At 40.8% G+C, this 18,391-nt stretch overlaps 2 long non-coding RNA genes across 5 annotated transcripts; both read right to left on the bottom strand.

Moving 5' to 3' along the window:
• Positions 1-7,244: 7,244 nt before the first annotated feature.
• LOC136444986 (uncharacterized) lies at positions 7,245-9,220 on the bottom strand. Of its 2 annotated transcripts, XR_010757370.1 has the most exons (3): positions 8,677-9,220; positions 7,892-8,032; positions 7,245-7,340 (listed from the first exon to the last, which is right to left on the bottom strand). It is a non-coding gene; the product is annotated as an uncharacterized lncRNA (long non-coding RNA). The 2 variants fall into 2 exon arrangements; XR_010757369.1 differs by having other exon boundaries at positions 7,892-9,220.
• Positions 9,221-10,195: 975 nt separating this feature from the next.
• LOC136444952 (uncharacterized) lies at positions 10,196-12,810 on the bottom strand. 3 transcript variants are annotated; one of them, XR_010757362.1, is made up of 3 exons: positions 12,686-12,810; positions 10,843-10,983; positions 10,196-10,291 (listed from the first exon to the last, which is right to left on the bottom strand). It is a non-coding gene; the product is annotated as an uncharacterized lncRNA (long non-coding RNA). The 3 variants fall into 3 exon arrangements; XR_010757361.1 differs by lacking the exon at positions 12,686-12,810 and adding an exon at positions 11,628-12,492; XR_010757360.1 differs by lacking the exon at positions 12,686-12,810 and having other exon boundaries at positions 10,843-12,492.
• Between the last annotated feature and the right edge of the window lie 5,581 nt (positions 12,811-18,391).

An 18,391-nucleotide genomic window follows, 5' to 3' on the forward strand; every position in this document is an offset into this window, starting at 1 on the left:
TGAGTCGCGCACTGACATCTTTGAAAAAAACATGTATTCAACTTTGAACCACTGTTGTAGAGCCTGGCTATCGAACCGAAACGGTTTTTTTTCGGCCGCAAACTTTACCCAAGACCAAAAAATTTAAATACGCAACTCATATGCCGGGTACATGAAGAATATGTTGTCTCTGAGACAAGTACGGATGTCGCTCACACTTGTGCGTACATTCAACTCCGTATAAACTCTTGGTTTCGTTTAGGTTAAGTTTTCATCAGGATAAAGTACTTTTCACTTTGACCCACCGTTGTGCAACCTGGTTATCTAACTGGAGAGGAAACACTACTTCTTCGGCCTCAAACTTTACCTAAACCAAAATAATGTCAATACGCAACTCTTACGGACTTTGATATACAAACAAATGTGAATGGGCCTTTAAGTCCTGACATTGTCTGAAGACGTTGACGTTGTGACAATGTAAATGTTGTGATGAGCATTGTCACGTTTCTCACTTGTTGATTTCTGACACCACGTCCCATCCCGTGTCCAACGCGACGTAAAACGTGACTATAAGACCTGTGCTTTCTTTGTTGTTCTTATTGATGGTTTAAAATTCACGTTACAATCTATCATTTTCAGTTATTTTCATTCGGGCCATACTGAGTTGATTATGTGGATGATATCTTCTGGGCAACGAAAAATTTATGCGAGCGTGACAAAAATAGTTACCTTCATTATGAAATCATAGCGGTTAAGAATGTTATACAAATGACAGAACTTGCAGAACATGGCAGACCAGACTATACATTATTTATTTTGTTCTTTCACATTTTCCTGGATGACTTGGGAGAACTACGCTCAGAGCTCGTAAAACATATTTTGCAAGAAGTAAGTTTATGACAAAATCAGTACGTTTTACGATAGGAAAAGAGGTATTGTATGATATAAGTATCCGTTTTCCGATACGTTTTTTTTTTTAAATACGGTATATAACGTTATTTGCTCATTTGCAGCTTCTTTGTGCAATTTACAGTATGGTCGAAACCTTTTTTTTCTAACGGACACAAATTGATGCGCGTGCGGATGTCATCCACATGATCAAGTCAGGGCGGAACTGAATATTGAATTCACGGTCGTGGTACTAGACTGAATAAAAGTTCTCAACAGGAACTATGCGGCTCTAGGAGTCAAACAAATGGAATTCTTGGTATAGTCGTGCTGTTGTCGTTCAACAGTCCAGCTGTCTTCTTACGGCAAAAGTCTGACTTTCCGGCGGTTGGTTCTGCTTGAAAATTCTACGACATCAAAATCGCACGACTTCTAACGGCGACTGTGACCGCACCCTATGTCACATAACGTTATGCCTTACAACTTGTAGCCTGAAATTCAGCCACATTAGCTAACGATACGCGTACAGATTACTTTGGAAACAGCTCAGCTAATATGGCTGGATTTTAGGCTAGAGAACTTTAGGAGCGGTGGTGCATGCAGGGAAAAGTACGTGTTATCAAAGTTGCGGCATCAAAGTTTGTTTTCTAGGGGGAGCAGGTGGGCTGTAGCGCCGCGTTTCATAAACACCCTGACTCTAACGCTACAGTATCACTTCACAGACAGAGAATTAGTCAAAACAGGCGTCAACTCATAGATATGGAACAATACAATAACCGCGCATGTATGTCAGCCTAACGTCAGTGCTATATTGTCCCATAAACGTTCCTTTCATCGACTGCTTTGCTTTCAGTCTCGAGAAAAACACTTGGAACCGATATTGAGATTGCAATCCTGTGTGAAAAATAAAACAAAGCTCTTAGGTTGCAGCTGGTACCGGTTAGAGCTCGTTAGAACTGGGACAAATAAAGCTGTTGCAGGAATTAGAAACCAATAAGTTGAACTAAATGGAAAACAAACTGCTTTTGTTACATTCTTGTTTGCGATGACTTGTGGACTCCACGAACTCCTCTTTTCTAATACCCCATTCCACTAGGGCCGACTAAAGAACATCATAGAAATAGATAAGAAATTACAATATTTAAAACCATCATTGTAATTTCAATCAACACTACAATTAGTTAGGATTGCCAATGTTTTTTATGTATCATTATGTATGTTGATAAAGTTTGAGAAAAAATTCCACTAGGGCGGCGACCTCGCTGCGACCGCACCGCGATCTAGAATTTGACAGATAGCTGAACTAATTTCATACTCAAAAAGGATTTTTTACGCATTGTGCATTTTGTTGTCTTTTCAGTCCTACTTCTGCCCTTTGCATGATATTCCAATCATGAAATCAAGAATCATACAAATCCTCAGTTTAGGTCGCAGCGATGTTGCTGCGCGATTGCCGTCTAGTGGAATGGGGCCTCGCATGAATCTAAACTACACTCGATAGTAGAAAACTCTGAACATTGTATACAAAGAGCTGAATATGTACAGTGGCCGACCGGTGTCGCTCAGTCCCAAAAGTCGGTGCGTCGCGCTTTGTGCCTGTCGACCGCGGTAGCAATGGGTACAGTAAATGTCAATGTAGACAGTACCTCCAGGACATGGTGATATGGTCAATACCTTTGTTCAAGGATTTCGCTAATCTATCTTATTTCAGATCACACAAAATAATACGCTGTATCTCTATATGTGCACTACAACATAGTTTATACTTGACTCATCCTCCTTGAAATAGGTTCTCTCCCTAAGGTACCAATGTCATCATTGAAGATAACAGGTTACTTTACAGGTTACAAATAGTTCAGGTACAGACCTGTACCTAAGCCTCTGTACCGGTAACGTTACCTACCTGTACCCGATGTTACATTTAGGTACACATATACATAATATTTCCATGTCAGTTGGCCAAATCAATCAATTTCTAAAGAACCATTACTGTAGTTTACAAAGGCTTGGAGTTGAATAATTGTATACAAGAAGAAGAAAAACAAGAACTGGTCGTTCTGAGAACACGTTAGAAGCGATCTACTGGGCAGTTTGCTCAAGTTCAGTTCGCGAGATGGCAAATAATAGCGACATCTGTACTGCAGTTTGATAAATAGCTGATAGGGGTCGCTATGATACCCTCTGCACTATTTGAAGAGAAACAAATTCTCCTGTCTAGAAACCTTTTTGGAGTCCAACTTCTAGGGTCCTGTGCCTGTAGCAATGTAAAATAAGCCATTATTGATAGACAAAATCTTTGTTTCAGGCAACTTGTTGAATTTTGTAACATAACATTACCACGAAAGAGCCAAATGGACACACAAAATACATGAAGATCCCTAGATCCTTACCAAAGGTGTAGCTCCTTACCAAACAGACATACACTGAAATATACACTGGTCATTGGACATGGCTGTCAAACAGATCAAAGTGCATCAACTAATCCATACTGATCCCAGGATTAAGCCTCAGGCTTCAAGTAGGCTATTACATAATTGTCTGGGCGGAGTCGAGAAATTCTATCACCTGTAGCACACCTGTGGATGTCTGTATAAAGGTGTCGTTGTTTTACCCAGGTGTGCGGAGTCCTAGTCTGCCTGGATGGGTTTGTCTTTCTGGCAGAACTGACAGCTAGATTACCGCATCGCCAATGCAAAGTCGTGCATGTTATTTATATATTAAACAGTGGTAAGGTTGTAAGAACCCAAACTCTTCTTCAATTGAAAGAAGTCTTTCATTTCTTTTTGGTTGAGCCAAACAAAGAAAAAAAAATTACAGCTTGGATAGAAGTTCATGCTTAATTATCAAGGAGCATACAATTTCCACTTTTTAAGTTTTCAGGGCTATTCTATAGACAAGGCACAGATTGATATAAATGTGTGAAGCTAATAAACAACTTGTTCATCTGAATCATTAGTCAGTCTTAACGGTACACCCATATTTCATTTGATTGGAAAAAAGGTACATCAAAAGTTCCAAACCCATGAACACAACCTGTGAAGTTTTCTTATAGGAAAGACCAAAAAGTAAAAAAAATTGAGTTTTAACCATACAAGTACCAGGATTAATTATAACCTAAGACATGTTGTGATACTCACGGAGTTAAAGTTAATGGCCAATCAAAGCTGATTTCCTTTGGTGGTGTTGTTTTGAACCCCTCCAGGGTGGTAGACTGACTGTCTTCTGTGCAAATTAAAGACAGTGAAACACCACTTACCCCCTCCCAGCCCACCAAATGACATTATTAGGACATCAGGGCAAAACAACCCTACATTCACGTTACCACGTTTCCTGCAACCTTGTTTCAGAGGAAAATGTGATATATTTTGTTTTACTTCAACATTTTTTTCCTCCCTATCCAATGTCCATCCTTCTAATTTATGATATGCAATTCAATAACCTACTGGTAGCTTACAAAGAGTTACCTCTAGTCATGACAGCTAGAACGCAAAAAGCAGCCCAATTGACCATCGTTTTTCCAAGACCTTTCAACATATTGACTGACTACCAACATGGATTCAGAGCAAAGCGATCCACAGAAACACAGCTTATATTGACAGCTCATGACATAGCTGGCGCACTGAACAGTAAAAAACAGGTAGATCTAGCAATTCTTGATTTTACTAAAGCTTTCGATTAAGTCCCACATAGCAGACTCATCACTAAACTAGAGCACTACGGAATTCAAGGCACCACACTAAATTGGTTGAAGGCTTTCTTGACCAATAGGGAACAGACGGTAGTGGTAGAAGGCAAGGCCTCAGCTCCAGTTAGAGTTGCGTCAGGCGTACCACAGGGAACTGTTCTGGGACCGTTACTCTTCCTCCTGTACATAAATGACTTACCAGACCAGCTTGATTCAAATGTTAGGTTATTTGCCGATGACTGCCTGTTATATATAGAGTTGTCCACACAGAGTGATTCACAGCTTTTGCAAGAAGATTTGAACACACTCGAAGAATGGCAAAGCAGATGGCTAATGCAGTTTAATCCGGAAAAATGTTACATCATGCATATAACAAACAAACGAAACCCAATTGTAACCACCTACCAGTTCTGTGGACAGGCTCTAGCAACAGCAAAGAGCCACCCGTACCTAGGCGTTACATTAACAACGGGGCTAAAGTGGAACACCCATATCAACAAAGTAACAACTAAGGCTAAACAGACATTGGGAGTGATCAAACGTAATTTGTGGGCATGCCCAGCAAAGGTAAAATCACTTGCATACACGTCTCTAGTAAGACCAAACCTTGAATATGCTGCAACAGTTTGGGATCCATACACAAAGAAGGATATAGATAAACTCGAGAGGGTGCAGAACCAAGCTGCCAGATTCTGCACGAACAACTATGAAAGGGGCGCCAGTGTAACAAAAATGAAAGCAGACCTGCAATGGATGTCACTTGAGGACAGGAGAACAATGTCCAGACTTTGCATGATGTACAAGATGACTAATAAACTTGTGGACGTACCGACTGATAAGTATCTAATGCCAGCTCAGAAGAGGACCAGAAATAGTCATGCTTTTAAGTACCAGAGTTATCAGCCAAGGATTGACGTGTTCAAAAATTCGTATTTCCCGAGAACCATAGTAGAATGGAACTCGTTGTCATCAAGTACTGTAGGAGCTTCATCACTAAGTAGCTTTAAAGAACGGTTGCAGTCAGATATGCAAAGACTAGGTGTAACAGACCGTTCGGTGTAATATGACCAGCTGCTGCCGCGCCGCGTTCCTGCGAAGCTGGTGTGTTACGCCTGATGGCGGTTATACCGGCTATATAGATACAGATACAGATACAGACCTTCCAACATACCAAATATCATCACAATCCATCCAGACCTTCTTCAGTTATGCTATTAAAACGCAAATATCTGGAAACACAAACATGCAGATACACATGGAGTACAGACACACATACACAGTGTACTGTAGGTATATAGGCTACAGAATCTTCAGCAAGTTGGTAGCCTCAAAAGAAAGAAGAAGATCACGCGCGCACACACGTGCACACACACACACACACAAAAACAGTACCTCCATTTTTCATGGTGGTCTATTAATTGTAAATTTCACCCTTCCAAACCCTGCCAATCATACAGTAACTTTCTTACTGTAGCTGCGATCAATAGCATCAGTTTCTGAAGTTCATGCCAAGGTCGACCCTGTTTAAATTGGTAATCCCGTTGGGTTGTCTCTCAAACCAGATTGCAAACCCACAGGTCACAGACCTGTATAGTGGAGTCTCCCCTGATCACATGTCTGGAACTCTTCTCACTGACTACAGCGGACAGTAAGGAGGCCAGAACCACGCCTTCAAGGTCACATCCTGCAGTTTACAAGGTCACCTGTTGATGTCCCACTGGCCTGTTGTTTTATCTGCAGGACATGGTTCTGTGTGGGATTGGATCATCATTACCAGTAGGCTGCCTGAGCCTCTGCCATGATGAGAGAATTGGTAGACTTAATAATCTCCAAGCAGATGTTAGGTGGAAGATAGTCCTCCCAATATCTACTCGGAGACTCGAGACATATTACTCAGTAAAGTACATTGTACTCATTTCAGCTCTAAATGAAGAAAAAAAGGGATATTCTAATGGAGGTAGAATTGGCCACATGCAACTTTTGAAGGAAAGCTGAACTGATCACAAGCATTACCTATTAAACCATCTCCTTGCTGTCCCTTAATAGGAATTTTGTCATCATGGACCATCTCAGCATGGAGAAGGGTCTACATGCTCTTTTCCGTAAGGCATAAGCAGCCTATTTTGATTTCCCGTAATTTGTGGAGAAAGCTGTCTTATCCACGTAATTCATAGGAAGAAGACCAAATTTTGCATAATTGCCTTCCTTGATTTTAGCGTAATACCAAGGAGGTTATAGATTCTCTAGTACATTCCTTGGTAACACGTAGGGGGTTCTCCTGAATTCAGTGTAAGGTGTTAATTGTCCGGAACCCCCTTGCAGAACCTTTTCAATCCAAGTTTTTACCTGTATGTAAGATCTGGATCTCTACCACCCATCTGGTCTGACCAACTAACCCACCCTGACACGTGGAATAATATTTTGTCTGCGGGGTTTGATCCATGCAGACATAGGTCTGGTGGGTGGGGCGGCAGATGTCTTGTCTATGGAAGGATAGTATAAATAAGGCACAGTCATTACTGCATACAAAACCGCACAAGTACACGTTGTTGTGACAATCGGTATGAATCATAATGTGCTACAATTGTAATAATATTATAGACTCAAGTCAATGAACTTCTTTAAACTGACATACTAGTATTGCATTGCTGTACAAGGATTTGAGTACATATCACAATGACTGTACCAAAAATTGGTATTCATCAGTTAGCGTTTATCTGCAGTATTTCAATGAGCTGCTAGAGGTCTCTTCTGTCTTAGCCAGGCCCCCTGCTGTGCAACTGCCCACCTGCTCCATAAAGGAAAAGTTCAAAGAAAGAAAGAACGGATTCATTAATTAATCAGTCAATCAATCAATTCATCAATCAATCAGTTAATGAGGGAAAGACATTTATGAGGAGCATTGTCAGTGTTAATGATCAGATGATAGAAACTATCATGTTATAACGTTACATACTTATGGCACACCATATACTGTAACCATAGTTTCTATTATCTGATCATCAGCAGTCTTTGTATATCTACAGTTGTAAGAAGCGTTGGATATTCCAGAGAACATGTCATGTTGACTTAATATGACATTATCTATGCATGTCTACAATTATAAATGTCTCGACACAACATTTTGTGCCAAACTGCCATGTAGTGCTAGTTTGATCTTCCATTGCTTCAAATTCCCTAAATTCCCACCCCCTCCAAAGCTAAAGCAAGGATGTCATATTCAATCTGACGTCCTTGGTTAAAGCAACACTTTACTCGGAGAACCTCCATTGAAAGGCATTTCTTTTAACCCAGATTTGTGCCAGTGTCTAATTATATGCCATAACGAAGACAGCTTACTGTGGAGAGATGGCATCAGTCTTCTGAGTAAGCTAAGGTCTCTGGGCAGACTGGGGGAGGATTAGGCCGGCTGTAACATTTGTAAAGGGGAGGGGATCAGCCAGGGATGACTCCTAATCCTGTCCATTGTGCAGGCAGTCCCTAATGATTGACAGAGTGTATCAGAATGTCAGTCATGCAGGCTTAGACAGGTTTTCTTCTCTTTTACATACATTTTAATACAGAATGTGTGTGTTTACTTTGACGAAATGAGTGTGCAGGTTTAAAGCAATTCCTACAATCCAAGTCAAATTTGGAGCAAAATGTATGTCTGAAAATGAACATCATACCTAAGTTTAATTGTCATCTTCCGGTTGTGAATGATATCGAGCTGTAAAATTAAGTTAATAGACTGACAGGTTTTGAAGTGTCTTGCACTGCCCTGAGTTTGTAAGTTTGTATGAAACAGGGCTGTTTCCGGGACCCGTCCCTCCGTCCTAGGACGGATATTTGCTTGTTGGAACGGGGAAAAATTTAACCCTGTCCATCCCAAAATCTGAACTTTATGACATGAAATTGATGAAAATGTATCTTCAAAAGCTTTAAATGATGAATTGAACAAAGAAAATTCAAAACACCAGCTCCCAAACAATGAGTGGGACGGAAAAAATTCCAAGCTGGAGACAGCCCTGTATGAAATGTTCGGGGCATATTTCTATACCCACCGCAAACCTGGGTTCCGCTGTCCTTTGTTTAACAGAATCATGCTAAATACTACAGAAAATGTAAGACAAAGAACCACTTACCTTTGGAGGATATGAAAGGGGGCTTTGGGTTTACTCGTGCCAAAAATATTTAGTCCAGCATGCCTTTCGATAAGATCTAATATTGGAGGTTTTGTTAGATTAATCTTACAACAGAAATTTGCTTCTGATCATCAAAACGTAGTAAAGCTTTCATAATACCCCATAGCCACTCTTTTCCAGCCTAATACAATATCAGACTGCCTGATCACTGTGGTAGTCATGAAGGAGGTATGCCAAACTGCTGGTATGATATGGGGGGAAGGAAAGTTGATCAGAGTTTGTTCATTGGGTTGCTAATAAGCGGCAGCCCCCAGTGGGCGCCTGTAATCCCCCTAAATCCCCCTCTCAAGGCCGGCCCACACAGGAACCATCCAGACTTACTAAACACTACTGCCTCCAGCTGCTGATAGGGGGAGGATCATTCTTCAACTGTAAAGGGACTGTAGGAGGGACTGTTCAGCATATGTGTTGTAGAGCTGATGTTGGAAGACAAAATCGTGACGCTTCTCTAGCTCCCCGAATCTGTTACAAACTGCCATCCAAAAGAAAACAGAACGGGGAGCTAGAAATCATCACAATTTTGCCTTCTTACATCTGCTTGGAGATAAGTAACCTTAGAGCTCATTGTAAAAATGTTTATATGTCCAAAAAGATGGGGATACAGATGTTAGGTGGAAGATAGTCCTCCCAATATCTACTCGGAGACTCGAGACATATTACTCAGTAAAGTACATTGTACTCATTTCAGCTCTAAATGAAGAAAAAAAGGGATATTCTAATGGAGGTAGAATTGGCCACATGCAACTTTTGAAGGAAAGCTGAACTGATCACAAGCATTACCTATTAAACCATCTCCTTGCTGTCCCTTAATAGGAATTTTGTCATCATGGACCATCTCAGCATGGAGAAGGGTCTACATGCTCTTTTCCGTAAGGCATAAGCAGCCTATTTTGATTTCCCGTAATTTGTGGAGAAAGCTGTCTTATCCACGTAATTCATAGGAAGAAGACCAAATTTTGCATAATTGCCTTCCTTGATTTTAGCGTAATACCAAGGAGGTTATAGATTCTCTAGTACATTCCTTGGTAACACGTAGGGGGTTCTCCTGAATTCAGTGTAAGGTGTTAATTGTCCGGAACCCCCTTGCAGAACCTTTTCAATCCAAGTTTTTACCTGTATGTAAGATCTGGATCTCTACCACCCATCTGGTCTGACCAACTAACCCACCCTGACACGTGGAATAATATTTTGTCTGCGGGGTTTGATCCATGCAGACATAGGTCTGGTGGGTGGGGCGGCAGATGTCTTGTCTATGGAAGGATAGTATAAATAAGGCACAGTCATTACTGCATACAAAACCGCACAAGTACACGTTGTTGTGACAATCGGTATGAATCATAATGTGCTACAATTGTAATAATATTATAGACTCAAGTCAATGAACTTCTTTAAACTGACATACTAGTATTGCATTGCTGTACAAGGATTTGAGTACATATCACAATGACTGTACCAAAAATTGGTATTCATCAGTTAGCGTTTATCTGCAGTATTTCAATGAGCTGCTAGAGGTCTCTTCTGTCTTAGCCAGGCCCCCTGCTGTGCAACTGCCCACCTGCTCCATAAAGGAAAAGTTCAAAGAAAGAAAGAACGGATTCATTAATTAATCAGTCAATCAATCAATTCATCAATCAATCAGTTAATGAGGGAAAGACATTTCTGAGGAGCATTGTCAGTGTTAATGATCAGATGATAGAAACTATCATGTTATAACGTTACATACTTATGGCACACCATATACTGTAACCATAGTTTCTATTATCTGATCATCAGCAGTCTTTGTATATCTACAGTTGTAAGAAGCGTTGGATATTCCAGAGAACATGTCATGTTGACTTAATATGACATTATCTATGCATGTCTACAATTATAAATGTCTCGACACAACATTTTGTGCCAAACTGCCATGTAGTGCTAGTTTGATCTTCCATTGCTTCAAATTCCCTAAATTCCCACCCCCTCCAAAGCTAAAGCAAGGATGTCATATTCAATCTGACGTCCTTGGTTAAAGCAACACTTTACTCGGAGAACCTCCATTGAAAGGCATTTCTTTTAACCCAGATTTGTGCCAGTGTCTAATTATATGCCATAACGAAGACAGCTTACTGTGGAGAGATGGCATCAGTCTTCTGAGTAAGCTAAGGTCTCTGGGCAGACTGGGGGAGGATTAGGCCGGCTGTAACATTTGTAAAGGGGAGGGGATCAGCCAGGGATGACTCCTAATCCTGTCCATTGTGCAGGCAGTCCCTAATGATTGACAGAGTGTATCAGAATGTCAGTCATGCAGGCTTAGACAGGTTTTCTTCTCTTTTACATACATTTTAATACAGAATGTGTGTGTTTACTTTGACGAAATGAGTGTGCAGGTTTAAAGCAATTCCTACAATCCAAGTCAAATTTGGAGCAAAATGTATGTCTGAAAATGAACATCATACCTAAGTTTAATTGTCATCTTCCGGTTGTGAATGATATCGAGCTGTAAAATTAAGTTAATAGACTGACAGGTTTTGAAGTGTCTTGCACTGCCCTGAGTTTGTAAGTTTGTATGAAACAGGGCTGTTTCCGGGACCCGTCCCTCCGTCCTAGGACGGATATTTGCTTGTTGGAACGGGGAAAAATTTAACCCTGTCCATCCCAAAATCTGAACTTTATGACATGAAATTGATGAAAATGTATCTTCAAAAGCTTTAAATGATGAATTGAACAAAGAAAATTCAAAACACCAGCTCCCAAACAATGAGTGGGACGGAAAAAATTCCAAGCTGGAGACAGCCCTGTATGAAATGTTCGGGGCATATTTCTATACCCACCGCAAACCTGGGTTCCGCTGTCCTTTGTTTAACAGAATCATGCTAAATACTACAGAAAATGTAAGACAAAGAACCACTTACCTTTGGAGGATATGAAAGGGGGCTTTGGGTTTACTCGTGCCAAAAATATTTAGTCCAGCATGCCTTTCGATAAGATCTAATATTGGAGGTTTTGTTAGATTAATCTTACAACAGAAATTTGCTTCTGATCATCAAAACGTAGTAAAGCTTTCATAATACCCCATAGCCACTCTTTTCCAGCCTAATACAATATCAGACTGCCTGATCACTGTGGTAGTCATGAAGGAGGTATGCCAAACTGCTGGTATGATATGGGGGGAAGGAAAGTTGATCAGAGTTTGTTCATTGGGTTGCTAATAAGCGGCAGCCCCCAGTGGGCGCCTGTAATCCCCCTAAATCCCCCTCTCAAGGCCGGCCCACACAGGAACCATCCAGACTTACTAAACACTACTGCCTCCAGCTGCTGATAGGGGGAGGATCATTCTTCAACTGTAAAGGGACTGTAGGAGGGACTGTTCAGCATATGTGTTGTAGAGCTGATGTTGGAAGACAAAATCGTGACGCTTCTCTAGCTCCCCGAATCTGTTACAAACTGCCATCCAAAAGAAAACAGAACGGGGAGCTAGAAATCATCACAATTTTGCCTTCTTACATCTGCTTGGAGATAAGTAACCTTAGAGCTCATTGTAAAAATGTTTATATGTCCAAAAAGATGGGGATACTCATTATCTATTAATTGTTACACTATGGACAAAAAAATGCTAAAACCATCCCAACATCAGATTTCCCCCTGTCTGATACCTGATAGGTGCCTGGCCAGGTGATTGACAACTGGCAACAACTTGCTCATTTACTGATGTTTGTGGTGGGCAAGATTACATCATATTGACCTGTCAATCAAAATGGTGTAACCAGGATGTAGTAAAGTAATGGGACTGAACAAAAACCCTTCGGTGGAGAAGGGGCTAGAGGGATGGGTGGAGGGAGGATAGAAGGAAGGCCAAGGAAGAAAGAAATGAAGAATGGAGGGATGAAGGTAGGAAGGACAAGGAAGGATGGAGAGAGAAAAAAGATGTAGAAAAGAGAAAACTAAAATGATCAGTAAAACGTTACCTTACCCATTTTTCCAGAAGTCAATATTGTTCCTTCAACACTCTGCATCTACCTGCTGTATCAAGTATGAAGCGCCTCCTGGCAGAGAGGGGAGTACTGCAGTCTCCTTGTCAAGATGCTGATCACATCTGACTGTGAAAAATGAAAACCTTCTGTGATTATATGTATCATCTTATTTTCATTTGTATAAAGCAAAAAAGGCCACTGTCCCTCAGTAATCTTTTGCCTGTTTCCATGATACTGTATTCTACCGGCTTCCTGTCTTCTGACATAATCTACAGCCCAGCGGCCCCAGCCACTAACCATTCTGCATCACAGTAGGCTACAATGGTCCATTGTTGCTTGCTTAGCCGTGTGCGAACTCCCCAAAATGCCCATTGTCCCAAAACTACTGATTCATTTGTATACATCACAGATCAGTAGACGTATAACGTTAGTTATTTCTCTAACCATTTACTACTCGTTTAAGTCAGGCAAGTCTGACTGCAATTGTAGTCTTTCCACAAAATTTGTGAATAAAGATAGAATATTTGACCAAGTAGTCGTTGCCATTTAAACATAATAACTACCACCAACTACTAATAATAACCACTTGGGTTATGCATATAACGTTAACGTTTAATATGTATGACATACACATACTTATGACAATAATTGGATTAAGGTAATCAGCCATTTCTGCCATTCCTAAATAAACATTGTGTCCTTGAAAGGCACTTAGCACAACTTTCCTCTTTCCATCCATGAATAAAATGGGTACCTGACTTCAGTTGGGGTGGTAGAAGGCAATGGAAGAAGAAGTATGTGCGCGACCTTCCAACCGTGCCCTAGACACCTAATCTCCAAGCAGATCCAACGGTTGCGAAGACCGTATCCAACTGGCAGAAGAAATCTTCATTGCAATGAAATTTTCTTCTGCCAGTTGGATACGGTCTTCGCAACCGTTGGATCTGCTTGGAGATTACTAGACACCTGCACAGATGACAACAACCCACTGCTCCTATGGCCTCAAAGGCTATGGGACCTTTACCTTTACCAGTCATAAAAAACACATAAGAACACACAAGGAACCAGGAGTAATGTCACTGTGGACAACCAATGGACAGCCTTAAACACAAAGCAAAGCGACATATACTTTTGTACCAACCTAATTACACCCCTGCGGAAAGTCTCACTGTGGTACGGTCCATTGGCTTTCTTGGTTAAGGACAATGCATATTGTTGCAACAGAAGAATTGAACCTCCTCGGTTGAACTGACCTAAAATGAGGCTATAAATAGTGTGTCTGGTGGACTTGCTAATTCTAGGTTGGTGATGGTGAAGCTATTGTGGCTGAACAGGTTCAATGACATGAACTTGACCTGTCTGCTTACTTGTTCTTAACTGATTCAATTCAGTGGTTTATGGAATGTTTAGCGGCCAAATGTTTTCTTTCGAATTCCTAACAACAGAAAAATGTATTAACTCTCTTATTTCAATTTCAATACAGAGTATCATAATGATGTTGGTACAAACAGGTAGGTTGAAAAATACCTCCTCGGTACAACATTTTGTACAACACTTCTTTTTTGTTATTCTGTAATTTTTCTGCTGACTATATAATATTTTACCTTTAACTTAGAGCCTCCTGGTGCAATTTCTTTTTAAATGTCTGAACATGGTAATTTTGTATCACGCATTCTGGTCCTTTAATACTCTCAAAAAAAGTTATGCTATTATCAAAAGTTCTGATGTGGGTCCACAAGAAAGTGAACAAGCTACACCCATCCAGTCAGTGCTGGGAGAGGAGGATAGGCTTCAAGCAGATGCATGGTTCCATACTGTGATAAGGTTTTCATTTCAGGCATATGCCTCAAGCTTCAAACCTCTGCACGTAAAAGAACCCAACACACTTATTGAGAAGAAGAGATGGGGTGACCTGGTGTGCTTGGCTGAAAACGTGAGCTGTAGCGATGCTGTATTGCGCTAGTCGCTGACGAAAAGCGTCATGCTTTGTCTAAAGTCGCCCACTTTTACCTTAGGTGGGTGGGACATTTTGTCCTTTAATTAACCACAAGGCCCTTTGTAGGTGTGAATCCGGGCGTGAATTGTTTGGAATGCCGGTAATTACACAGCAAATAGGCCTTAATGAAGTCGTTAGCCTAGTCTGATCAAAAGTTAATGGGTTAAGACCTTGTTAATCCAATAACTCATCAGGACTAATCAGGAATCAACTGAAGCTGTTGGCCATGCCCCCTGTGTTGATTATTGTATACCATCACCTTTTAAAGAAATGTTTTGTTGTGTTTATTTGTTTATTTGTTTCTTTGCTTATCTGCTTGAGTAGTACTGAGTGATTCCACTTAAAATCTTTCAAGCCAATGGTCAGTATTCTTGCCTTTAGCCAAAAGGCAGGGTGTGAATCAATCTCTGTAACGTTACAGCAGGGATTGCAGTTCTGAGAACGGGTGTAAAAATGCTAACCCCCAACTTTCAAACTAGAATGACAATAATGAAAATGAGTCAATCCTACACCTCTACTAGGCGTTAGCCAGGTGTCTCCTTTTCAGTTGGTTTTGTCTTCTTAAGGACTCCGTTATACTGCCTTTTGTATTGTTTTCTTTGTCTTTTCTTCCCATAATTCCCCGCTTCAAGACGTGCCGCCATATGGCGCAGGGAGACCACCATGCGTCTGTCCATCTGTTTGGAGGGGTGTCTGTTCTCTGGGCCATGATAGGGTTACATTTTAATATCAGGTGTATTTGCAGCCAGTGCCACAGGCAGGTACCCAATGTGAAGGGTAATGAGGCTGTTTAACGTGTTCGAGGCACCTCCTCGAGCACGGGACCCCCGTTTTACGTCCCTCCCGGAAGACGATTTCGTGGAAAGCTTCGTGAGGCTACAGCAATCCGGACGTCCTTGGTTGGTCCCCCATCCAAGCACTGTCCGGACCGCGCGTTGCTTAACTTCCGAGATCGAGGGATCGGGTGTATCCAACGCGCCACGCGGCCGTAGCTAAAAGAAATCCATGCACGGAGACGAACCCGGATCTTCTGGGTCCGAAGCGCTTCGCGTTGCCAGATCGGCCAAGCTGCGGTACGTACAGGCTAACAACAGCCACAAATAAGCTTAGAAGGCCTCACTAAGTTAATGTGAGGCCATGTTGATTTGATTATATGGATGACATCCGTGCGCGCATCAATTTTCGTCCGTTTCCCAATAAAAAAAGACCATGATAGATTGTAACATACAAAGCAGCAGCAAAATGATTTAACACATACCATAGATTGTAAAAAAAATATCGGAAACCAATACTAATGTCGTAGAATGCCAAAATCATTTCCAAAGTCAAAGAAGATGTGAAAAAGTGAAAATGAAGAATCTATTATTCGCTATACCATCCTCTGTGTATCAATCATTTGTTCAACCTTCCTGACCATGTAGATTTCATAATAAAGGCAACTTTTTTTGCCAAACTTTTTTTTATTCGCACACTCACTTCATTTCTTGGGTTCCCAGAGGATGTCATTCATATAATCAAATCAACATGACCTTATGGACAATGGATCAGCTCATCCTTTTGGAAGGACATGACTGTGAATGGGAAAATGTTATTTCGTGGGATTTTATTTCGTGGCATGGAGAGAATGGAGAGTTCACGTTTGTTATAAGTTTGCAGTTAAAAACAATGGGTAGGAGGGCAGAAGACAGAAAAAATTTTTGTGGTTTTAAAACCGTGAACACCACAGTGAAGATTTTCCCCTTTACAGTAAGTCTTTGGTCCTGTATTGAAGTAATATCTTCAAGCCTGTTAGAGATCACACCACACTTAAGGGTTTGCTCTGGCAAAATTGTTAGAGACAGTACATGCTTATGCCTTCTATCCCATTACTAGGCATTTCTTTTTTTTCTTTGCATTTGATTTGAGATTTCCAGGGAATGACATCCCTGGAACTGGTTTGATATGGCCTAAGATAGATAGATTTGGGGTTATGGATCGAACACAGACTTCCTTATTTACAGTGTTTGGTACATTTCTACATGTAAGAAAGACCATATCACATATTTTTAAACCAGTATCTATTGTACAGACACAACTAACATAATAAAACACAGTGTCATTTAAATCACTCACATGAAAAAAGCTCACAACTCTCAGAAAAAAAACCAACAAAACATCCCTTAGTTGTCTTAGTTGGCTGAGTCATCTTTTGTTGGCTGTTTTGTGGGTGGAGAGGATGCAGCAGTCTGCTAGGCCCTCATTAAATTAGTGCACAGGTATGACAACGAACCGCACAAACGGTTGTTCCTGTGGCACAATTGTGTCGGCCACAATTTCGTCATTTCCTTCTGTTCGCTCCATTTGTTCCAAATTGCCGCAGCTGTTGACTTTACTGAATTGAAGGCTCTTCTTCTTTGAACAAATAATGTAGGGATGATTCTTCAATTGCTTCCGGAATTACCAATGATTTAGAAAAGGCTTCTACTGCAAAATGTAGAATTGATGTACAGGTCAATGACTTATTAAGTTATTGTAAATCATGAAATATTTGCTGGGGTTTTATGTGGACAATTTACGCAGCAAGCTTTCACCGCAAAGGCATAACACTACTAACTTGTACTCTGTCTTAATACTACTTGATTGTTTCAATCAACTTGAAACACTGCAAATACCTCCTTTCACCCCCTACTACAAATTTAGGTGGCCACAAATTTAAACAATTTACAAAACAGCAACTTACTTACTTGTACTTAAGAATGTCTCCTCAGTCTTTTACCTGAGTAGCTTGCATCTAAGAACTTCCACTCTTTTCCTAACATCCTACACCATTGAGGTCAATCTACAAAATAGAATAAGAATGATCAAAATCTGTCCCTTTTGAGTTTTGAGCTAACGTTACCATTCCAAACAATCAAGATGGGGGTGTCAATCTAAAACGTTAAGTCTTCAAAGCCTGAAAATACTGCCCAAAATTGCCATGTTATATCGGGACCTGAATAACTGCCAATATACCAAAATCCCAACAAATCCATCAAAAGGATCTTGAGTTATAACTGCGAACACACAAACAGACAAAAACAGTACCACTTTCGGGGGTCATTGACCTCCTTCCCAAAGGTAACAAGAAAACAATCAAATAAACTATCCCTGTTGAAAACAAAACCTGTGTATGTCTAACTACTGGCAACTACTCAATGAGAAGACATATGGTAAGTGTAAAAATGACAACACCCAGACAGTAGATTTCAATGGGTCTGACCAATCAAGTCAATTGATGGGACAAGTGACCATTAGTTTGTGTGGCTTCAAAGGCCCCCTATGACTGATGTATGTTTGAATGGTTAGCGAGCAGGTGGGATGGAGGGCACCTGTGGGGTCATGACCCCAGTGACACTAACATCACCTCAGATGAGTCAGGCACCAATCCAAATGCACTGAAGGGCTAATGTTTTGATACTTTTTTTTAAACAAAAATTAGTCTTTAATGGCCTAGGACATACCAATTCATTTTGCTGGTCCTCGGGTAAAAAAAAAAACTGAACTGGAAGTCGAGACACATAGAAACTGAGAGGATAGTTTGTATCTGGGTATAAGTTTCAGGGATTGATGGACATTACATATGACAGGTGTATAGCAGCAGGTGTTCACAAACAGACAGTCGTTTCTTCAAAGATGAGGTCATGTCACTTCTAAGGTTCACCCGTCAACAGAGGCAAATAGAAAATCCAGC

This window comes from Branchiostoma lanceolatum, chromosome 11 (assembly GCF_035083965.1).
Source record: "Branchiostoma lanceolatum isolate klBraLanc5 chromosome 11, klBraLanc5.hap2, whole genome shotgun sequence".
NCBI classification, from domain to species: Eukaryota; Metazoa; Chordata; class Leptocardii; order Amphioxiformes; family Branchiostomatidae; genus Branchiostoma; species Branchiostoma lanceolatum.